The sequence below is a fragment of the Spermophilus citellus genome, assembly GCF_964194105.1.
Source record: "Spermophilus citellus genome assembly, chromosome: 3".
NCBI lineage: Eukaryota > Metazoa > Chordata > Mammalia > Rodentia > Sciuridae > Spermophilus > Spermophilus citellus.
In genome coordinates, this window is record NC_138184.1 from 129,663,585 (window position 1) to 129,688,766 (window position 25,182).

Sequence of the window (25,182 nt, forward strand, 5' to 3'; positions counted from 1 at the left end):
TTGATCCAAAACAAATTGTCCCTTGCATGGTTTTTATGTAATGTGATTTCCTACAGTTGCTGGCATCCCTTACACAGATGAGAAAATAAGTAAGAGTCACTACTTTCTGCTATCCCTCCATCATCAGGAACTAGATGGGCTCTTTGACAAGGAGCATTCTGCAGTCAATTCTTTTAAGGCTTGTGACTTCCCCACTCCCTCTGCCTTCTTCTAGCACTAGTATTGAATGTCAGCCTCTACAATAGATCTCAACTTATGAAACAATTGTAACAACAAAAATCTAGTAAGGAAATTCAATAAGAGCTGACACCATAAAATACCACAAACCACCAGAGGAAATTGCCTGTGGATCAATTAGCATGATATTGGCAAAAACTCTATAAAGCATTTGAATGAATAAACCTACAGCCACCTATCTAGTAAATGAACACTGACTGAATATGTTGCAGGAGTGTGTAGGGGTTTGTGGGTGTGCATGTGTAAGAACAGATGATGTGGTGCGGAAGCAATGGAGGGGGACTGTGTGGATGAATTGATGACCAGGTTGTAAGATAGTTCCACATTTGGGCAGATGATTCCTGTATCTGGGCTACTCCCTCCCTGTTTGTCCAAAACTAGATGCCCTTTCTTTCATATTCCCAGTTTCTATGATTAAAAAACAATGGTTTTTGCCAAGTAAAGACATATTATAAAATACAAAAAACATCAAGAGAAAAATAAATTCACCTCAAGACCCATCACCCCAAGCTAAGCACTGTTAACATATCAGAGTTCCTTCCAATCTATTTTCAGTGTACACATATGTATTTTTCAGCCAAAAAAAATGCATCAACCATTAATCAACTTTGCATCAACCATTAATCTTTGTGCTTTACTTATATAAGACTGTATTGTGAACAATTTTATTTATCAAGTATTCTTGGGAGACTCATTTTATAGCGGCTGTACATTATTTCATATTGTGTTATTAAATGTTTTTCCTCTGAAATGGTATTTTAAGTAATCTTTTTGTTGAATTCTGTAAGATATTTCTATATTTTCACCATTGTAAATATGATTTTACATATAACACTTTAACTTATTCCTAGTATGGATTCCTGAGCATTTTGTTCTTTATTCTCTGAGGGTACTTATAACTCAGTGTTATGGTTTACATATGAGTCCCCTAAAAGCTCATATGTGAAACAATGTAACACAGTTTAGTGTGTGCCTTTAGGGTATATTTATGAGCTGAGCATAGTCTCTCTCTGCTTCCTGGTAATGTCCTGAGCTTTCCTCCAGCACACTCTTCTACCATAATGTTCTGCTTACCTCATGCCCTGAAGAATGGAGTTGGCCATTCAATACTAGTGCCCCCAACAGTAGGAAGTCTATGGACTTAGACCTCTGAAACCATAAACTCCCAAATAAACCTTCCTCCATTATGTTGTTCTTGTCGTGTCTTTGGTCACAGCAGTGAAAACTCTGACTAAAACAGAAATTGATACTGAGAAGGGGGTCATTGCTGTGACTAACTTGACCATGTGGTTTAGAAGCTTTTGGAGCTTTTTGGAATTTTGGAAAGTTAAGTGATGCAACGGGAAAAGTTTTACATTGTTATAAGTGGATGGGTGATTCTGGTGGGAGCTCAGAAAACCAGAATGCCGACAGGGCAGTGCACAGTGAAGACTGGGCTCATGAGGTTTCAGAGAAAAAGGAGGACTCTATTGGAAATTGGACTAAAGACCACTAGTGTTATTAGTTAAGAAGTTGTTTGCATTGTGTGCATGTACTAAGACTTTCTCTAAGGCTGAATTAAAAGTGATGGACTTTTAAAATAATGTTTTATTTATTTATTTATTTATTTATTTATTTATTTATTTATTTTAATGTATTGCTGAGGATTGAACCCAGTGCCTCACACATGTGAGGCAACCACTCTGCCACTGAGCCAGAATCCCAGCCCATGGATTTCTTAATCTGGTTGAGAAAACTTCTAGGCAGCATAGCATTCAGGCTGTGGCATGGATATGGCTGGTGGCTTTTAGCCAAGCTAATTGTCATATTCAGGAGCAGAAAGATCTGAAACTTGCAGTTTGTCCAGTAAACTTTCAGCTTACAGGCCATTTTGGCCAGTAAAACTAAGGCTAACTAAGGAAGGTGTGGTTGTTAAAGACAATACAGCCCCTAAAGAGACACTGCTAAATACTTTGCTTAAAGACAATAAGAAAGATGGCTTGAGGACATCTGGGGAATTGGTAAGACCATACCCATCTCAGCCTTAGGATGTGTAATAGTAAAAATTCCCTTGAGAAGAGACCATGGGGGCATCCTGCTTGCACAGGGCAGCTTATGAAGTTTTTTCAATACCCAGCTACCAGGCACTCAGGTTGCTGCCCCCATGGTCCCTGGAGGCTTGGTTACCCCTTGAGATGGTGGTAGATATTGGCAGCAACCACATGGTGCTGGCTCTGGCTCTGCAGGAATTCAGGATGCTGTAGTTAGAGGGTCATGGAGACTTCCACTGAGATTTCAAAGGAAGGCCTGGGAGGCCAGGCAATGTGCAGCAGTGGCTGGATCCCTGTGGGCTGCCCCTGATAGGGTGATACTTGGAGATGTGACATGGAAGCATAATTTGCAATGGAGACCTCCAAGATATAAAAATGCCAGTATTGTGGAATGTTTGCTGAGGAAAGCTATAGGAATTGAGCAGAGATAAGAAAAGAGGGAGGCCAAGTGGACTATAACCAGCAAAGCCATAGGAGTGGAGCTACACAAGCCCTTTGGAGAAAACATCACAAAGCCACGTGCCCTAAATGCTAGACGTGAAGCTACAGGACTTGTTTGCCTAGATGGATTTTAGTTTTGCTTTGGCCCTATTCCTTCTTTATATATTCCTATTTGTCCTTTGTGGGATGGAAACATTTACTCTGTGCCATGATAGAAATGGATGCATGTAATTTTCTTTTGAGTTTTACAGGGGTTCATGCTGAAAATTAGCCCTTGAATCTCAAAGGAGACTTTGAACTTCAACTTTGGGGCAATCTTGGAATTGTTGAGACTATGGGGACTCTTTAAAATGGATGAAATGTATTTTGCATTATGAGATGAGCATGAACTTTGAGGGGGCCAGGGATGGTATTGACATGGCTTTGCAACCAAGCTGTGCAGGCAGCCCACTGCTCTGTCCTGAAAAGTAGCAGTGGAGCAGCAGAGTGAAGCAGTGGGACCTGCAGATCAATGGCCTGGGTGGGCTGGAGTGCAGGCAGTGAGCATGGGCCTGAGGAGCTGCAGGCTAGTTCTGCAGGCAAGCCAAGGTGCACCTACAGATCATCCCACCACAGTTTGGCCTGGCCCAATGCAGACATTAACTGCATGCAACACTGCAGCTTCAGACCACCCATCCCCTCCCTGAGCATGTGCAATTCACGGACCTCAATCTCTGGCTTCCCGAGAAGCAGGGAGAAAATGGAAGTAAGACAAACCTGAATGGAATTCAGAGCCAACCAACCCCTAATTAGCATAATTTGGGACCAATAGCATTGGTACTTTTGCAAACTCTAATTAGCATAATTTGGGATTAATAGTGTTGATCCAAGCGCTATACAAACCCATAGACTAGTACAGTCAGAGGGCAAACACTCTTTGGTCCCCTGCAGGAGTTCTGTTTCTATGCACTCGTGAATAAATCCTACTCTTAACACTCACTCATCCTGGTCTCTGGATTTCCTTCTTCAAATTTGATAGATAGTGAGCTGCTAGGGTCTGCTGCTACAGTGGGAAGATGGCCCACCAATAAGAGTTGCAACACTTCCCTACCTGCCAGCAGAAGCAGAGACTCAAGCTCCATCTTAAAACTCCAGTTTCAGAATGCTACAGTGAATATGAGGTGTCCTCCCAAAACTCATGTGTAGATAATGCAAGAAAGTTTAGAGGTGACTGAGTGGTGACTATAGGCAGGTAGGGTGTGGCTGGAGGAGGTGGGTCACTGGGGAGTGTGTATATTTGTGAGCTGAGCTTAGTCTCTCTCTGCTTAGTGGTAATGTCCTGAGCTCTTTCCTTCATCACACCCTTCTGCCATGATGTTCTGACATAACTCAGGCCCGAGGAGAAGAGTTGGTCACCTATGGACTGAGACCGCTGAAACTGTGAGCCCTCAAATAAACTTTTCCTCCTCTATTTGTTCTTGTCATGTCTTCTGGTTACAACAGCATAAAAGCTAAGACTTGGGATATGGGTCAGTGGTAGAATGCTTGCCTGGCATGCATGAGGCCTGGGTTTGACCCTAGCATGGAAAAGAAATGTTCACACACAAGAGCGAAAAAGCTGACTAAAATACTCAGTAATACCGTTGATGATTAGTGCCAAGCCACTTTCCAAAATACATGTTAAGATTCATGTATACTTCCCTCTGGGCTGTTTCAGAGCGGCTTTCTCAGCACAACTCCAACAGCCTTGAGTATTATAGTTTAAAATTTTTAATTTGATAGGCAAGTAACAAAGCAGTTTTCATCAATCTGTGTTTTGTTTTATAGTATAAGGAAATACCTTCTCCTTGATTTAATAATCTTTGACATATGCTCCTGTGTGATTCACATCGAGCTCATGGCTGGCACAGTGTAGTGCTCAATAAAAATGTGTCAAGTGAATAATAAATGGAGAGATGGCTCATGCCTTTTCTATTTTTTAATAGACTCTACTGCTTTTCTTAGTATCATAAAATCATATTTTACAATTTTTCATATATTAAGGCATACTCTTTCCTGTAGAGATTTTTAAATTTCCCAGTATTTGATTATCTTTTTATTTTGTTTATGGTGCTTTCTTAACTTACAAAAAGATCAATATATTATATTGTCAAATATCTGGATTTCTTTTCCATTGTTATCATTCAGTTATTTTATGCTTTAATTTTTTTTCACTAAGTCAATATAAAATTCATCCATACTTTCATTTGACGTTTTATAATTTCATATTTTACTCAAGTCTATGAGGAAGTGAGACAGGCTAAAGGGATTATATCTTAAGTTATTTTCAAAGTAGTTAACACATTGTATCAATACAATTTATTCTGTTTATATATATATATATACACACACACACACACACACACACACACACACACACATATATATATATATATATATTTTTTTTTTTTTGTTTTGTTTTGTTTTGTTTTGTTTTTTTGTATATGGTACCAGGGTTTGAACTCAGGGGTACTTAACCACTGAGCCATACCCCCAGCCCTATTTTTTGTATTTTATATAGAGATAGCACCTCACTGTTGCTGAGGCTAGCTTTCATGATCCTCCTGCCTCAGCCTCCTGAGCTGCTGGGATTATAGGCGTGCATCACCACGCCTGGCTATTCTATAATATATTCTTTACTCAAATATTTTTATTCTATCACTATTAATTACAAAATTTATTTAGGATGAATGCTGTTCTACTTATACATCTGCGTTAATCTTTCATTGTATTGCTGCACTAATACTATATCACTTCAATTATAATACTATAGTAATCTTCAAATTTGTTTCAAGTTTGAGCTTCATGAGCATGTTGATGGTATTCTCTAACAGTGTTGTGCCATGTTAGGGAAAGCCCATGGGAAAGCAGTGGCTTACTTCATAGCAAGCTTCCCAGAGGAAATGAAATCCACACTGAGACCTACATGGAGCTCAGCTGGTGAGGTGTATGTCTGGAAAGGGAGCTCAGGCAAGTTGAAACAGTTGCAGATGAAGAGAAGAGAAGAGGTTTCAAGGGTTCTGTGGCCTGTAGAAGCAGGGCACATTCCAGCTATACTATATTCAGTGCAAGTAAAATGTAGAATGTCACTGATACCCTTGTTACAGGAGGGGGAATGGGCCTGAAAGCCAAGAGGAATGGAGGAGCAAGTAGAGTGGGACAGAAGTTGGATTCAGGAGAGATTTAAAAGGTAAATTGTCAGAATTTTATTGACAATAGTGTTTCAATGGGGAGGGAAAGAATGAATTAAGGACGGAGCTCTGAGTTCTGATGTGAGCAGAACTGGGTGTATGGAGGTGCTATTTATTTTTTAAATGAACACGGGGTTGGGGGGGGCAGGCTTCCAGGAGGAGATGACACATTTTGAGTTTGAAGTACCTGCCTGTGGGTGTCAAGAGGAAAGGTGTGGTGACAGACGTATGGCTGTGACTGTGAGCAGTCCCCCTAAAAAAAGAGATTTGGGATTCATCATCAAAAACATGTGTCATTTCTGATATTCTTGGCCAGATCATGCTCTGTGGTGGGTACTGTCCTGGGCACCATAGGGTATGCAACAGCAACCCTGGCCTCCACCCACTAGATGCTAATGGCAGCCTCCCAAACTGACAGCCAAAATGTTTTCAGATTTTGTCAAACGCCTCTGAGGGGCTGAAATTGCTCCTTGCTGAGGATCACTGGGTCTTTAACCTAGATAATTTCAAGATGGGGGCTGGACACTACAGGAACCAGTCATATGACTGACTACAGGGTTGGATCTTTCAGCCTACCTCTTTTCCTTGGAGGAGTGAGATGCATAGAGATTGACCCAATCATCAATGGGAAATGAATTTTCCATAACCCGCCCTGGGGAACATGATTCAAGTGAGCTGAGGAATAGACCCAGATGCCAAGAGGGTAGTGCAACATATATCCATGTTTAAGTTGATAGGATTTGGGAGTTGTTTGTTAGCATAATACAACCTCGAATATTCTGACCTACTTTCTGTCCACTGTGTTCTCAACTTCTTGACTAAATAAACAATATGCTTTTGTTCCATGAACTCAAGATTTGATGGTAAATCATAAGAAACAGAAAAACAAATTTAATGCACCAAGTCATTTAGGTTAATTATTTTTTATATTATGGAAGAAAAGCAGACTGTAGATATATTCATTTCTTGACAATAGTGATTACTTCTTACAGAACACAGATGCTCTACTTAAAAAAATTTTAAAAAGCATATGAGCAAAATTCGGAGATTTGTGGATGCAGAAAATGTGGTCCACATATATACAATGAATTATTATTCAGCCTTTAAAAATTAAGAAAATTCTGTCATTTGAGAGAATGTTGATAAGCCTGGAGGACATTATGCCATGAGCCAGGCATAGAAAGACAAATCCTACAAGATCTCACTTGCATGTAGAGTATAAAAAACTGGAAATCATTGACGTAGATAGAAAGGTGGTTACCAGAGGCTGAGGGAGGGGAGGATGGGAAGATGTTGGTCAAAGTTTCAGTTAGGCGAAATACGTTTTAGAGATCTGTTGCATAGCATTGTGATGATGATTAATAATAATGTGTTGTGTATTTTTAAATTGCTGAATTGTCTCACCACAAAAAAATAAGAATGTGAGGTGATGGATATATTCCTTATCTTCATTTAATCACTCCATATTGTAAATATATATCAAAATGCTAAATTTTATCCCATAAATGTTTACAACTATTGTTTGTCAATTGACAACTTTTAAAGTAGAGATTTATGCATTGTTCATTTCTTTGTGATTTGTGAATGGTAAATAATGAAAATTGAAAAGTAAACAATAAAGAAATATGAGCTTTAAATTTTAAAAAAATAATAATGCTAAGAAGGGCAAAACAAATCCTGGAAACTCTTTTCTTCTTCTTTTTTTGGACCTTACTCTCTCTTTCCCCCTTCTTCTTTGTTGCTTAGTATTTCTTCATATTGTTTCATTATTATTATTATCATTATTAACAGAGCTCAGAGTATTTTAGCAATTAGTGCTATGGTTTGAATGTATCTCCCAAAAAGTTCATTTATTGGAAACTTAATCCCAAACTCATATGTTAATTGTATTTGGAAGTAGAATTTAGGGAGATAATCAGGATTAGATGGAGTCAGGAGGGCAGGGCTCTCACAATGACATTTGTGGCTGTATAAAGAGAAGGAAGAGTCTTGAGCTAGCATACTTGCTGTGTCTGGCTACTTAATGCCCTCTGCCATGTTACAATACAGCAAGCAGGCCCTCACCAGAAGCCTGCTCCATGCTCTTGAACTTCCCAGGATCCATAACCATGAGGTAAATACACCTCTATTCTTTACAACACACCCTGTCTGTAGGATTCCATAATAGCAACAGAAAATGGACTAAGAAAGATGGCTTGCTCTGTGGTGCTCTGACTTCAAACATATTCATAATTATCTATCATTCTAATGTTTACTATTAAGTTAATGAAAATCCTTATCTATATGTTTAGAAGAGGTCAAGTTATCTTTGAAGTTTTTAGATGCCTCAATAAAGTTAATATTTCCTCTTTGAGGAAAATAACCAATTTTCCCCTCTTTAGAATGTGGAAATTTAATTGCATTCTTTTCTTTTTATTGCACAGTATATCAGGACATGTAGATGATAAAAGATTATTCAAAATTCTATATAACCACTCTTGTAATTTCAAGATCCATTCTTTTAATGCAGTTTTTACATACAGATATGTAACCTGCTCTTTCAACAAGCTTAATGTAACTATTCATGAATGAGTGGAGGTGACTTCCCCTTACATTGAACCACATATGTGTTGTATAAGGCACATGAGTCTGAAAGTGATTGTGTGGCTGGGGACTGGGAAGTGGGAAGGTGGGAATATGAATGAACAAGGATAATGGTCCAGGGCTGGTATCATTTCTTTATATAGTATTTCTGTTCTATTTATAGTAGTTGTTCAGTAGTTGTTCACAAAGGAAGAAATGGCATTTTGAACTGAATTGTCTATCATTTGTAATAGTTTGTTTCTCCCTAAGAATGCATGTCAACCTCATTCCTGCTTTGAGGACTCTTTAGAGGGTAAAACTAATTCTATAGTTTAGTTCTTGTAAGATTACTGCTAAGTAAGTAACCACAGATTGATCTGAAGACATTATAATATAGGAGAAGGAACATAATTTTTGGAATCAAGAGAACGAGGTCTGAATCTTGCCTTCATCTCAATAGTTAAAGGGTCCTGGGAAATACCACCCCCCAGCCTTACTTTCTTCATATGCAAAATAATGATATCATCAAAACTTTCCAAGTCACTGTGCATGTGAACTCAGATAAAATATATAAAATGTCTGCATATAGATATTATTCAATGAATGCTAGCTTTTGTTTTCTTTCTGATTCTCTTGTATTTACCTGTTTCTGGGGTTTGCAATTTTCTCAGAACTAATTTGGCCAGACAAGGAAAATAAAAATCTGCCAGTTACTCATTTGTTATACAAATGCATTCTCTAGTGAGGGTCTCTTGCTGTTGCAAGGGTATAACTAAAATTCAAGCAACCCTTAAAATATGAATGTTAATTCTGTCAATAGCCACTTGCTAAGAAATATATCACTGGTCCAGAACAAAACATTTTCTGGTTCATCTTCCTGCTGATGTAACTATTCCTGATGTTCAACAGAAGGTGCCATGTAAAAATTCCAGTGGAATCCCTGTCACATTTCAGGAGTCTAGATCTGCCTGGTCCTAAATTCCTTCCAGGGACAGCCAAGTTACTCCAGGTCAAATGCATTAAATTTCAAGAGTTTAAATTTTGTTGCAGAACTTCCAACAACCACAGAGAACAGTAAACAGCTTGGGAAAGGCATGTGGAAGAGAACAAATCTGATAACAAAAAGTCATTCAAGTAATGCTCCTTATGGAAAAAGTTCTTCCTCATCCAAAGAATATATTGGGATGCTTTGCAGAGCATAGCAACAGAGCTAGTACTCTAGATCTTAGGCTCTTTTTAAAGGAAAAAAAAGGCAATTTTATTTACATCTACATCGTCTACATCCCTTCTTACTCCAAGTACCTATAGCCACTTGAATACCTTAGTCTCCTGCAACTCATTGTCACTACACTTCTTCATAGGCAACTCAGTGTAGCTCCTAGAACCAGCCTGCCTGGTTTCCAGTCCTATCTCAACATTTCCTGATTATGACTTTGGGTAAATTACTTCACTTCTCAATTTCCTTGTCTGTAAAAATTGGAATAAAAACAGTACCAGTTTCTCACTTTTGTTAAAGGGGCTTATAATTTTTCTTAGAATAGTATTTGGCAAATAATAGGTTAGATACAAGTGCTTGTTAAGTTCCCTTCACCATTAAATGGCACCTTTCAACCACCCAGATAAATGAAAATCTGAAAGTCATTCTTAATATTTGTCACTCTCATTTCCCATAGCCAATCAAAAATTAAGCCCCCTTATCACTTGTATCTGCTAGATCAATAGCAAATCTGTCCATGTCTTTCCATCTTCACTGATACCATTGTAGTCCAAGTCACCATCATTTCTCACCTGAAACAAACCTATAGCCTCCTTGTCTCTCTTCAGCTACTCTGATCTCTCTTTGCTATAATTAGTATTTTAAGAGTTTTTAAAAATATAAATCTTGTGTATTAACAAATTCCACAATAATGTACAACTGTAATGAACCAATAAAAAATGTGAAAAATAAATAAATAAAATAAAAATAAATGACAATAAACACACAACTCTGTTTAATTTCTTCAGCTTAAAATTCTCAAAAATCCCATTATTCTTAGAATAAAAACAACAACAACAACAAAAAACACATTGTGACTTGCGATACTAGACTGGCTCCTATGATTTTCTTGATACCTGTCTTTTATCAACATTGGTGCCTTTCAATTTTTCCATTATAACATGTTTTCTTTTACCACAAGAGCTTTGCACATTCATGGAACATCTTCCAAAGTACCTTCTTAACATCTATCCCTTCAGATCTTAGCTCACCTGGTACTTTCTTATAGAGGCTTTCCTTGACTGGGCCATACTCACTATTACATGACTTCAGAGCGTGGTATATTATTTCATAATATGTCTTTTCATTGCCTTTCAACTTTAATTATTCTGATAAAAGGCTGGCTTTTTTTTTTTTTTTTTTTTGCCTTTGTTCCCCTGTGTTATTGTTTGGAGCTAAAAATTGTCCCTCAAAGAGCTCATGTGTTAGGAAATGTAGTACTGTTCAGAGATGAAAAGATTGAATTACGAAAGCTGTAACCTCATCAGTGAATTAAACTATTTGATTTATTAACAATTTGAATGGACTACTGGGTGGTAACTGTGTGAGGGGAGGTGCTCCTCCCTCCTTGCTCCCTGATTGCCATGAGCTAAGGTTTCTTCCACCACACTCTTCCGCCACGATGATCTGCCTTACTCAGGCCTAGAGCAAAGGAGTTGGCTGACCATGGACTAAGCCTCTGAAATTATAAGCCCCAAATAAACTTTTCCTTCTCTAAATCATTCTCTTTCTTTCTTTCTTTCTTTCTTTCTTTCTTTCTTTCTTTCTTTCTTTCTTTCTTTCTTTCTTTCTTTCTTTCTAGATTTGACTTATATTTATTTCATAAAACACTACTCTAAGTTGTTCTTATAAGTTATTTTGCTTACAGTTACAAAAAGCCGACTAACACACCCAATGTGTGATGTGTCCTTTTATTTTCTGTGGCTGCTTTTATAATATTTTATTTTTGGCTTTTCAGAAGTTTGTTTGTGATGTACCTAGGTATGAATTTATTTGTATTTATCCTATTTGAAACTCACTGAGATTCATGGATCTAGTGATTAATGTTTTCCAATCATATCTTTAAAATTGGCTATTATTTTTTCAGATATATTTTTGGTACCTTCTGTCTCTTCTTATTCTGGGATTATAATAACTCACATTTTAGACCACTTGACATGTCACTTATAGTCTGTAAGGTTTTTTCCAATATTTTTCTCTGTGCTTTAGTTAGAGCAATTTTTATTAACTAATCTTCAAGTTCAGTGAACCTTTCTTTCAGATTCGGTCCTGCTGTTAAGTTCATCCAATTCCTTATTCCACATCCTTTATTTTTATACTAGACTTTCTATTTGTTTCTTTTTATAGTTTCAATTTCTCTGCTGAGATTCTTCATCTATTTATTCATTCTGGTTATCTTTTTTTGAAAGACCTTGAACATGTTTCTAATAGATGTTTTAATATTCTTTGCTAGTTCCAATATCTGGTTCATTTTGGGGGGGCTGCCTGTATTGATAGTATTTTTTATTGACTTTTCCAATTTTCTTGCTTCCTTGAACACTTTACAATTTTAAAAAGCTTACATTAGACATTGTTTACAGAAGGATAATGCAGAACTAAAATATATTGTCCCCACTCCCGTGGAGTGCTGACTTTTTTTATATCTGGAGGCTAAAGTGAAGAAGTGATCATTCATTTTTCACTAAGAGCTGAGTTGGTCTTTATCTGGACTGCACCTCCCATTGACAGATGTAGGGAAGTCTTATCTTAGCTTTCACCCTACAGAAGTCATTCTTTACTTTCAGCAATTTAACCATTATCAAGCTCACATAAATTGCTTCTGCTAACTCCAACACAAAAAAAAAACAATATCCATTTCTGCTAATCACTTATGCTAAAGTCTTCAATAACTCTGAATACACAAAGATTAACAAGTAAATGTGCCATTTTCAATGTTACTTAACTCCTGTTAGATCAAGTGGAATGTTTCTAGCTTTCCTGTGCCAATACATCAAAAAGAGCCCAAGTCTTTCTCCATTGTATAAGCACCCATTCAACTACTCTAGATAAGTTCACTTTTGATATATTTCTGATTAAGATCTACCTGTAAATGCAGTATATAATTCATCTCATTATCTGGTATCTATATATCCTTGAATTTCCTTATTGTGGTACTTTGGAAACAGAACATGGGTTTTGGAGTTAAACAAATCTGGGTTTGAATTCTATCTCCACTACTCTTTATGTGTGTGACCCTGGCATCTTATTAAATGAGTTTTGGTTTTGTTATCTATAAAACAGAGAAGACAATATCTGCTTCATAAGATGAGGAGTATTAATGAATACTTAATAATTGATGAGCACTTAATGAAAATGTGCTATGTGCCAGGAATGTAATAAGTGCTTCACCCATGTTATCCCATCTAATTCTCAGAATATTCTTGCCTGTGAATACCATTGCTACCATTGTTATTACTTATATTCCCATATGAATGAATTGAGGTTTAAGGAGGTAAAAGTAACTTGCCTCAGGTTTTATAAGTCAGCATTTGTAAAATATGTACATAAATCTAAAAAAAATCTAAAGTGAGAGCCTATGGTCTTTATCCATTGTGCTAAAATTCCTGGTACTTATTGACCCTTAACACAGTGATTTTATTACTAATAATTAATATCATCACAATTAATAATGCCAATAAAGTCAATTCCAATCAAGTTGTCTTGGTCTAGAAGACTGGCTCATCTGAATTGCCCACCTCCTCTCAACTACTGATTTGCTACAACTTCACCATCAGTGTCAGAATCTGATCTGAATTTTACATCTCTTGCTATGGATCCTAATTGTTTTTCTGATTATCATCCTTCTGACCTTAAAGGAAAAATCCAGTTCTACTGCTTAAGTTGGTGATTCCCAGAAAATGCTGCAATTAACTAAAATCTCCCTCTTGCTACATATTAAACACTCAAAGGGGTCCTTCACTGAAAAAAATTGAAATGAGATCAGGTTTGTTCAGCCTAGTGTTTTTTAAACTGACTTGACCACAGAACTTTTTCTGAACAATTTTCAGTATCTCAACTTGGAATATTAACACCTATGCTGAATTTGTGTGAATCTCTGTGTTTTCCTTGTTCATGTGGGTGGCCTCACAGCCCTTAATATGGTGATGGGGTAAGCCTCCAAGAATGAATTAATGGTGAAAATGATGAGTGACTGTCTAATGATAATCATTGTAACACTAATTGTTCATTCTAGAATGGGACAAGAACAGAAATTCTTCTCTTTGTTTACTGATTTTTGTATTAATTATTCTAAAATGTTTAGGCCTTATGTTGAAATTAAGCCTTAATTAGTATAAATTGAATAAAATAAATGATTATCATTACATGATTTATATACATTTTTCTTTTATTTTTTAGTGGAGGTTGGACTTGGGAAAGGGAAGCCACTGGCATGGAAGTTTCTGTTCTAAGAAATGTTGAAAACATTTTGAAAATTGAAGTAGCTTTTACTTAACTGATTACTCCCTTGGTGTGCACTAGGCTAATGTACTACTTATTAATTATTCTAGTATTTCAACATGATATTACTAATCAGGAGAAATTACTTTGGCATTAGTCTTTATTTCTGTTTTTACATGGCTTGAATTATAATTCTTCCTTTTCAGATTGCCCAATAAGATTTCTTATTCCAAATTTCTGACTCACATTGTAACTTTTTACATTTACTATTCAAGGAAGAATGATAAAGCAAATAGCAGTCTTTATTCTTTTCCTTGAAGACATCCAAAATATTTAGGAGTGCCTACTATGGAATTTGCTATCTATCATTTGAAGAGCAATTGGCCATAGGAAAAAAAGTCAAAATTTACCTATCTAATTGAAGGAGATTATGGCAAAATAATGAACAGGACAGACAGTTTTAGAAATGGCAAACATTAGTTTGTTTAATCCTCTATACATTCTTATATTAAATAATAAGGTCATATTTTCTCAGATGACATCACTTTTATAATAGGGAAAATAAATCCTTCTTTCTTACCTAAAAATAAAACTTGCATTTCAGTTTCCGAGTTACACATGTGCTTCTCTGGCTATAGTTTGAGTGACTCTTCTCCTTCACTAGACTGGTATCCTGGACAGACAGGCTAACTTGGCTTATCAAGTTATCCCTACACTCACACAATGTGAGTATCCACTCCACAAATATTTATGAGTGAGTCATATATATGGAATAATACATATTTGTTGAATAAATCTAGCTTTATGCAATGGTAACTAAAATTATCAAAATAAGGTAATGTAATAACTGAAAACATTACTTGACTCCACATTTGTTTTTATCTCAAAATTTATTTGCTTGGAAGTAGGATTCCAGATGAGGAATCAACATATACAGTTTAATTCCTTGGATCACATTTGGTACATCTGTTGAGTTTTAGATGCCCTCAGTCCTAAATAATAGAAAGAAGGGGTTTTAGTTTTTAATTTATTGTTTTGATGAATCAGGACGTTATGTTTCCTCTTCTAAACTTGTAATTGTACTTGTTCATACTTCAATGCAACAAAGAAATGAAAAGTGAGTTACTGAACTGAGTGTTTAGAGAGGCTATTGTGCATCCCAGTGAGGAATGACCAAGTGATTGTTTGTCAACAATAGAAAACATGATAAGGAGGAATGAGCCAAGATGGCGGCCTCTAGAGAAAGTAATTAAACACCTCTTCTTCCAGTGACACCAAAGGTGTCTCAGTGAGTTTCCTATGGAGACAAGTTTATATAGATAAGAGTTACAAAAAGTTCCATGATTTTCAAAAAAGTAGAGAGTGGTCATCTCTTTAGTCAATAAGATCAGTGCTGGAAATGAGGAGAGAAGAGATGATAATTCAACTGAGGTAGAACTGAGAGGAAACTCTTGGTTCCTCACATTCTTTCATATATCATATTCCAGGGGAGCTAGAGAGTGGCTCCTCTGTTGAAGAAAAATAGTGGTAGGGAGGTAAGAAGGGTTTTGTTGATATTTCTGTGAGTATGGTGTCAATAAATTATATATTGACTTAATGTTGGTTATGTATACTTTCTAGTACATTCTGCTAAACCCTTTGGAATTACTTTCCATAAGAGTGTTTGTCTCTTATGTCAGATATTTCCAGGAGGGTTGGGAAAGTGGAAACATGCCACCTGGCAATAGTCCATAAAACTAATTACCTAAGGGAATTTGTGAAAAATTGCAGATGCAAGTTCCACTATACAAGGTTTGTGGACCATGTCATATTTTATTCTAACAATTACTTAAATTATGCTTATTTTTCTTTTTCTTTTCTTTTCTTTTCATTTTTTTTACTTAAGAAGACCTTTGTTATTTTGCCCTCAATGGTCATTGATTCTCCATTAATAAAGGATCTTCTGTGTTTGCTTTCCTCAGATTTGAGAAGAGGTAAGACTAAATTGGAGCCAGACTCAGGGAACAAAGTTGTTTCTCAGACCATTGTTAATCTAATCTGGGGAGATTCAATAGCAGTAAATCAAGGATATCTACCTGGAAAATTCCTCTTAATATGAGCTTTTGGTAGAATGAGCAGTAGGCAGCCCAGATCAGAGTCCAAAGATCTGAACCCAAATCCAGGTTATTCAGTGGACAGCTTTAACCAAGCACTTCACTTCTTTAAGTGTGACATGCTTACAGAAGCACCTCACATCTACAAGTCTCTTTCCTCATCTATAAAATGAAGTTAAGTTGGGGCTGGGGATGTGGCTCAAGAGGTAGTGTGCTCGCCTGGCATGCGTGCAGCCCGGGTTTGATCCTCAGCACCACATACAAATAAAGATGTTGTGTCCGCCGAAAACTAAAAAATAAATATTAAAATATTCTCTCTCTCTCTCTCTCTCAAAAAAAAATGAAGTTAAGTTCATGGGACAGCTCTGAGTATTTCTTAAGATTGGAGGGAATGTCAAGGCAGATGATGTTTATTTTATTATTTTTTTATGAAGGTGGATGACGTTTACTAAAGCACTTAAAAATAGAAAGCACTGAACAAATATAAGACAGAATTATTAAAAAGGCAGATTCATGCCTGGTACAGAGCTATTGGCAGCCAAAATAAAATAATCTGATTTATTCTGACAATCTATGTTGGTGGGCTTCCAAGCACACTCATATATAAAGTAAGGCTCAGATTTCAGAAAAAAAAATCCTTTTTTAGATTTGAGCTTGTCCAGTTGGTGTATAAATGGAACATAAATCATCACCTCCACCATCATCATCACCTCCACTGTCGTCATCAGCATCTACATCATCATCGCCATCAATAATGATACAGCAATGTTGTGTCAGGCATGAGGCAGGATCTTCCCCTGCATGCCATCATTTAATTTAAAAACTCAAGAGGCTGTACCATTAACATCCTCATCCAAGAAAAGGGGAATTAAGAGCTTCATGAAATTGTCAGTGGTTCCCAAACTTAGCTGTGTTTCAAAATTATATATATATATACACATATATACATAATTATATTATATATATTTTACTATATATATATATATATGTATATATATATATATATATATATATATATATATATAACTTTAACCCTTGGGAAATTAATGAACTCAGTCTTTCACAATGCTACCTGCCTAGAAAAATCATCTACAGATCTTGGAAACTAATTTTTAGCTGCTGGAATTTATGGATGGAAACCCTGGTTCAGTAACTTTCTGTTGAGGCATTTACATTATATATTTTATATATATATTTACTAATTTTTAGCTGCTGGAATTTATACATATAATATATGTATTATATGTACTACATATGTATTACATTATATATATATACATAATGTAAATGCCTCAACAGAAAGTTGCTGAACCAGGGTTTCCATCCATAAATTCCAGCAGCTAAAAATTGATTTCCAAGATCTGTAGATAATTTTTCTAGGCAGGTAGCATTGTGAAAGACTGAGATCGTTAATTTCCCAAAGGTCACACAGTTAGAAGCAAAGCTGAACTCTACCCCAGGTTGGCTGTTGGACTTCTGTGCCAATTCTTAACCACTCTCTGTCTCATCTGACTGGTGATTCACAGTCTATTTAATTTAACAATAACTATCTTTTATTGACTTTAATTGGTTTTTCCACATCCTACATCTACTGTTAAACTACACTGTGAGATTGTTTTTCCCCTCCAATGACCACTGAGATGTTTATGTTGAATAACTTTGCTGCCAAAGATATTTTATACCCTGGCCAACTGCTAATGACACAATAGCACTTACCTATAGCTGAACAATCTAACCACTAAAGATAAAGATTACAAAATGCGTGGGTATATTTTGACTATGGGAACTCATTACCAATGATCAAAGGACACCCACACATTGGTGAAGGAAGTTTTACTTGAGAAGCTGTGAGATCTGTGCAAGGGGGTAGACCCAAAGGCAGTCCTGAAAGCCGGTTCACAGACTGGGCAGTGGTATAAGACAACGCTTTTCCAACTTCAATGTCCACATGCATTTCCTGGAAATCTTATTTAAATGCTGACACTGATTTAACACTTCTGGAATGGGCGGGAGAGTCTACATTTCCAAGATCCTACGTGATGCTAAGCTGTCAATATTGAGTATAGGTAACTACACAGACCATGATCCACTATTAAAAAAAAAAATCTACCTTCAGAAGAATATGCCCAACCCTGGGGAATGAGGTTTCAAAGGCCTCCCACTAGCAGGGATACAGATTTAAAAACTGTGGAGGATACTCAAATGTACTTCTGCAATAAAAACATGCAACAAAGAAAAGGTATTACACAGCTAAGAATCTCTTGTCTATTATTGAGTAGAGAAGGGTGATTAGTTTAAGCAAAAAGTACACTTAAGCATGGATTAGAAGATTAGTAAAGATATGATTAAGACAGTGATGTACCTTTGGAAATATTCAGGAATGAATCCTATGTCAATATTGTTTGACACAGTTGGGACAGGAGGAGGATGGTGCTAGATGCTGGCATTCTTGTGGAGTGAGGCAAGAATCCACAGGGAATATACCCCATGGAGCATCAGTCTAGCTCAGATGACACTGGGCAGGTGATTGCTGTGGTCAAACCCCTACCTGTTAGGTAATGGCCTTTACCCTGAAAATCCATATATAATTTAAATAAACAGTAGTTGGAGCAAAACAACCTCTTCTTTGATTAATTCTGATTAGGGAAGGGAGTGTCTGAGAAGGATTTTGTAGGTGAAATTGTATGAGGAAGAAACTATGAAATGATCAGAGAATTGGTTTGAGTTTCAATTTGACAGGAGCATAATAACCTATATCTCCAAGAGCATCTTTGCTCTTCAGACCTGTGACTGTGATGAGTGAAAATAAACTAGATTTTGTGGATCCACATTGAGTCACAGGTCTCACTATGGGATGTGAAAGCACTATGGGACTGGAAAAGGACAGTGCTCATTTTAGACCAGATGGCTTCTGTAATTTAGCCTGGCCTGTGATTACTTGGCACCTTCACAGGTCCTTGCTGTTCAAGGAAAGTCAAACCTCCATAAGATGATTGAAGCCAGAGGAATAAATATCTATAGGCCCTCTCTAATAAGGAAGGGCCCCCTGCACTGGAATTATCACTATCCTGGGAGATGAAATGAATGATTGTGGAGATGGAATCAAAATAAGCTGAAACAAGGGTTCCCTTAGAGGCCAGCAGGAGGTGCCTCAAGCAGGAACTATGACAACTTAAAGATTATATGTCCCTCTGACCTAATAGGGCCCTCCTCACTCAGCTCCCACCAACTGTGGCCAAGCAGAATGTAGCCTAGGGTTGCAAGAGCTTTTGATTTTTTTTCCCAAGAAAAATAGTCTGAATTTTTACATATAATTGTCTGTTTTTTTTTTCAGTAAAGTCATTAACAAAATCAAATCTGAAAAAAAAATCCCACTGGGAATCAAATAAAATTCCCTCTATAGGGAACACGGAGTTGGTGACCTCTGAGCTTTGCTTTTATGCATGTTTACAGAGATGGGGTTACAAGGCAGAGCAGGTGAATACAGGCTATCCCTGCATTCTCTTGTCTCCACTTGCTTTTAACCATGCTTTCTCTTTCTTCTTAGTATTTCCCAGTTTGTAAAGTCATTCTACACTGTTTTTCATCTCTGACACTCTTCCCCCCAACTAGCAGGAAATCTCCCTGAAAACAGAGACCACGTTTGTTCTAAGCTGTGCCCCCAACATTTCAACCATGCTTGGCACATAATAAGTACTCAATAAATATTTGCTGAGTTGGTAATAAATTAGTCCGTGCCTGCATCTAAATATGCAAACCAGGCTGAGCAGTGTCACAGGGCCCTGATTGTGGGGTCAGACTTCTAATTCTTAGTAGTTCAAGAAGCAGCTTTGGGCCAGAGTCCCAGGACAGTCTCCACTCAAAATTTTTAAGGAGAATAAAATACTTCCAAATCTACTTCACTTTGTACTTTAAAGACTTTGTATTTTAAAAAATTCTGCAAGAGGAAAAGAAAAATATATACATATCCATCCATGATATATATATTCAGCTGTGATCATGAAAATATTGGCGTACTGCTTGAAATCGTGTAAAGCAAGAACCTGCATTAAGAAAGCAGAGCTGAGCAAACAGACTCGGGACTTTATCTGCTGACATCCAGTGCTATACTGAGACTGCAGCAGAACACTAGCAATGCTGTGTTCTCTAAGAATTCTGCACAATGCAAATGGGCATGAGGAGAAAAACAAAAACAAAACGAAAAAACAGAAGGGAAAAAAGAAAGAAAGAAAGAAAAACAACCCCAAATTCAGGAAAACTTTTAGTTCTTGCTGAAAAAGAAAAATGTGAGCTCTAAATCCAGCAATACAAGAAAAGAGGCATCTGTGACTGCATATAAAGCTGAGACTCCTTTGCTCGAACAAAATCACTCGGTCTACAGTACTTAAAATAAACAAAGCTTAAAACACTTAGCTACACACACATGTTTTCTGCCACATGCTGCCTGAAGAAAATAGCTATGCAACGTGCATGCCCCAGTTTAAAGCAAGCCTTGAATTCCACACAAAAGTCTCCTCCTCTACCTTTCTCTGTTTCTACACAGAAATACATTTCCCTTTAAGTGAGAAAAAGTATGTATGTTTAAAAGGACAGTCCAGGCCCTTTATAAAAGCACTTACTTTGAAAGAACAGGACAGATTATATATTCAAAACAAGAGCACCTTCTTAAAGAGCTGGTTCAGAAGTTGTTCAATGGCCATGGCCTTGATTTGTGCTCGCAGCTCTGGTCCTGCTGGGCCTGGTTAACAGAAAGGCTGGCAGCCTGCATGGCATGGTCCTCCAGGGGTGCTGCGTCAGGATGACGCTCTGGAACTGTTACTGGGACAGGCTGTGAGCAAGTCAGCAGGACAGTTTTATTTCTGTGCTGAGATTGCTGCTTCCTGATGGGAAAATATTGGTGGCAGAATTATCCCCGAAAATCAAGCAGAGGATCCCCAGATGATCTGAGTTCTGGGGAGGTAAAGAGTGTGTGTGTGGGGGGACAGCACTGGGCAGAGGGCAAGCAGCCCCCAAAAGAAACTCACCTAAGGTTCCTCGTCTCCTTGGGTGGCTCCTTGACCCTGCCAAGGGCATGACTCAGCTCACCCACAGCAGTGCTGGACCACACTATTTATTTCCCCTAGTCTGGGAAAGCTGAGCTCTAGGCAGGGAATGGAGAAGAGTAGAGGGGAGGGCATGGTGATCCCTATCTTAGTGGGGTCTAGAGTTGTGGCTTCCCATGCTGGGACATTTATCCCTATCTTCAGTAGTTATTGCAATACAGTGGTCCAGAGCCTGGAACTTTAATACTATGAGGAGGAGGAGGGAAATGGCAGGAGGAGGTAGGGAGAGAAGTCAGCTTTTCCAACCATGTCCCAGATCAGTAAGTATGGAGAACTAATAAGGTGCTGAGTTTCTATTGATGTCCAGGATGACAAATTGTGGGATTAGACTAAGGGTTTCTGATAATTTAGTCAATTTATGCTTGGATGACTTTATAGTTTAAAAGCAAGACAAAGTTACAGTAGATGTTTAGGGAGGTGGCTGTGGCCTCCAGATGCCCAAGGATCCATACTTCTGCCTACTAATACCTTCTAGATGGAGGTCTTGGTAGGGTGGGATAAGATGGAGGAAATCATGGGATCCTTTTCTGTTAGGAAGATTTTTAAAAGAACACAAACATCATACAGCCATAGACTTCCTGTATTGTGTGGTTTGGGTTCAAGGAGAATGAATTGGCAAGGAACATCCCACGTCAGGAGAGGGAGCATGTAACCATAGCAAATGTCAAGTGGTGGGAGCCTGGGGCTCTACCTGAACCTCACACCACCTCTGAGTGATCTTAAATGATGCATAATATCTCTGGATGTCACTTTGTACATGAGAAGTTTTTACCATCTCTCAAATTTTTTTAAAAAACATATTTTTAGTTGTAGGTGGACATAATACCTTTATTTTATTTATTTTTATGTGGTGCTGAGGCTTGAACCCAGTGCCTCACGCTCGCTAGGCAAGAGCTCTATCATTAAGCTACAACTCCAGCCCCGTCCCTCAAATCTTAATGCCCCCTTTTTTTTTTTCCAACCTAGCATATGCCCTAATATAGAAAGAAATGAGTCATTTTTTCTCCCTATCGTTTCCATTCCTATCACTTCATCCCTCTACTTAGGCAATAAATTCTAATCTTGGTGTTAACCTTCCTACTCCAGCTGTTCTATCCAAATTCTGAAATTCTATCCAAATTTTTCTCGTCTTTGGAGAGTAGGGAAGACATGGAGATGAGATGCTCAGACCTCCTTTAGGAAAAGACTTATTTATTGCCCAGCTCCTAGGGGGCTGTCAGCTGAGAGCTGCCAATTCCTTCAGGTCCACCTCAGTGTTTCTGGGCAGTCAGCCTTTGCTCCTGAGGTCCCATGGGGCTGCAGCCCTGTACACAAACCTCCCTCCCCACCTTCTCTTTCACAGAATTACTTTTCTCTTGCAAAACCAGCATCTATTTCCCAGAGGACCCAACACAGAGATCCTAGTCATTGTGATGCATGAGCCCAATACTTTGTTTTGTTTTCCTGAAAAGGGCCTTTGACATGCTTCAGAAAACCATCTTCGAGCAGTGAAATCCTTTTCTTTGTAGCATAAAAAATCTACAGCACAAATTTCTTCTTCATTCCCTTATTCACAGACACATAGAGGCTTCATACCCATCACTTTTCGGCAGTAGTTTTCAACTGAATTCATTTGAGAATCACCCTAGAGACTTTTAAATGTGTGAATGCCCAGGCTCCACATGCAAAGCTCTATTTCTCATGCACCTCTGGTTGAGAGCCAATGGTGGTAGCATGAAATTATTCCTTGTTCAGACATCTTTCAGAGATGAGCATCCATCCTGCTGAGGATCATTCCAGAGGTTGAAAAGTGTGCATACATTAAACAACCAATTGAATGACCCCTAGATCTTTTCCAGGTATTTTTATCAGAACAGTAGTAATGTTGCAAACCAATGGAGTGTGATGAATTTTCTTAGAAAATATTAGGAAGGTGTAGGAAAACCTGGGCTCATTGTCAGTTTTCATGATATAAGCTAAAACACAAAAATTATGGGGCCATAGGTTTCTATTATCATGTGGGGCTTGGGGCAAGGAGTTGGGTGTTGACTTCCCTACTAGAATTTAGGTGGCTATATCCTAATCTTTCAGGTTTCTAGGGGGCTGTGGTTATGTTCATGTTTCACAGATTAAGTCCTCACAAGGACTTAGTTTGGGGGCATCAGTTGAGATTGTTCTTCTATCTCATGTTCCTTGGTGAGAGCTCACATCAATGTCAATCATTTTTGTTTTCTGGAGAGCTGAATAAAATTGCCTGTGTTAACCTTTATGTACAAATAGTTTGCTGTTGGGTTCCAAGAGTTTTATTTCAAGGCAAAATTTACACATGAAGAAGCACATGGTGAGATTCTCTAGGGCTGAGAAGCCCTAACTTCCCTAAGACAGTAGTCCTGGAAAGTAAAAAGGGGGGTACTCTCAAGCAGCTACTTGGTATTCAAAATGAATATTTCTTGCTGGATCTTTACAGCCAAAGGAAAAAAATGTAGAACTCCATGGAGGAATGTGAAGAGATTAAAGTGCTATGCACTGGGGGAGACTTTTAGGAAAATCAAATGGGAAGATGGGGAAGCAGGAGCTGAATGAGCTGATCAAAATAGATTCTCTGCTGAGCTCTGACATGTGACAATGCCACAGAGGAGGTGGCTCCTAAGAGCACAGCAAATGGGGTTAAGAGGGATTTAAAGTTACTGTGCTAAGCCTATCCCTGGACATTTGGCAGTACAGGTCTAGGTACTAATTTAATGCTTCTTGAACCTGACGTATGCAATGCTCACTCTCTAGGTGCATTAGTCAGAACTTACTGATGAAAAAAGTTGCCCTCTGTGTTAGTTGACAACTGTTCCCTGTGGCAGAAGAGAAGTGGACTGTGTGAGTGTGGCCTGAGCTGCCCAGTATCAAGACCCTGCTAGACCCTTAAGGTCAGAGGAGCCGTCACAGCGATCCCAAAGAAAAAGGTAAAAAAAAATAAAAAAGACCCTGCTAAACATCACTGGGCTTCCTGTTTTTTTTTTTCCCCCCTTGGGGTGTTGTTTCAAGGATTAGTTAAATATGTATGTGGATATGTTTAGTAAATTTGCAAAGTGCTATGCAAATGTGGACTTTTTTGTTGGGAGTGGGTACCAGGGATTGAACTTGGGGGCACTTGACCACTGAGCCACATCCCCTGTCCCACCCCCTTTTGTATTTTATTTAGAGACAGGGTCTCACTGAGTTGCTTAGTGCCTTGCTTTTGCTGAGGCTAGCTTTGAACTCATGATCCTCTTGTCTCAGCCTCCAGAGCTGCTGGGATTAGAGGCTATTTCCACCACGCCTGGAAAACATGGGCTTTTATTTATTTTTTAAAATAAAGCCTCACTTAAAGATTGACTGAGGCAATACTACCAGAGCAGTACAAGGGCTCAGTGGATGAGGATTCCAGTTCAGACCCACGGGTCACAGTTGAATCCCTGCTCTTCACTTACCAATTCGGAAACTTTGGAGCAGCAACTCCAGCCTCGGCAGCCCACTCCCTCAAACATCAAATGGGAAAAATCATCATACCTACCTCTCAGGAGAGCAGCTTGCAGGGACAGCATGCAGCGCAAACTGTGATGCACAGCTCTGGGTAAATGTGAGCTGTGACTCTTGTAAACCAGGGCTGTCACCACAGGTAAGACTGAGACACAGGAAGGAGAGGACTTGGTGGACAGTTTGAGGGGAGCTGGAGGAAAGCATTTTTCAGGAAAAGACACCCAGAAAAAAAGGAGGCAACAGGCCCATTCTACTGGTCCAGCAACCTCCTGAAGTAACTGACTCTGAATTAGAAGGATAAATTGCAGCTTTTTTCTGGAGGTGCATTTCTGTGTGTCCATATTAACTGTAAGGTAACCCTAACCCATACCCCAGTGGAGCTCTCAGCTGTAATTTTGGAAGGGTCATCATAAAGCATTATTTTTAGGTACAAATTCACTCGTGACAATGGTACGTTCACATCACACAGGAGGGACTTGACATGCAAAGAACATCATATCTCAGAATATAGCACAGTTGAAATCTGGGGGGATGCAGGTGGCAGGA

At 38.2% G+C, this 25,182-nt stretch overlaps 1 protein-coding gene across 1 annotated transcript in view; it reads right to left on the reverse strand.

The window, feature by feature from the left end:
- The window catches only part of HECW1 (HECT, C2 and WW domain containing E3 ubiquitin protein ligase 1), a 344,889-nt gene that overhangs the window by 267,068 nt on the left and 52,639 nt on the right, over positions 1-25,182 (reverse strand). The gene's annotated exons all lie outside the window — the stretch shown is intronic.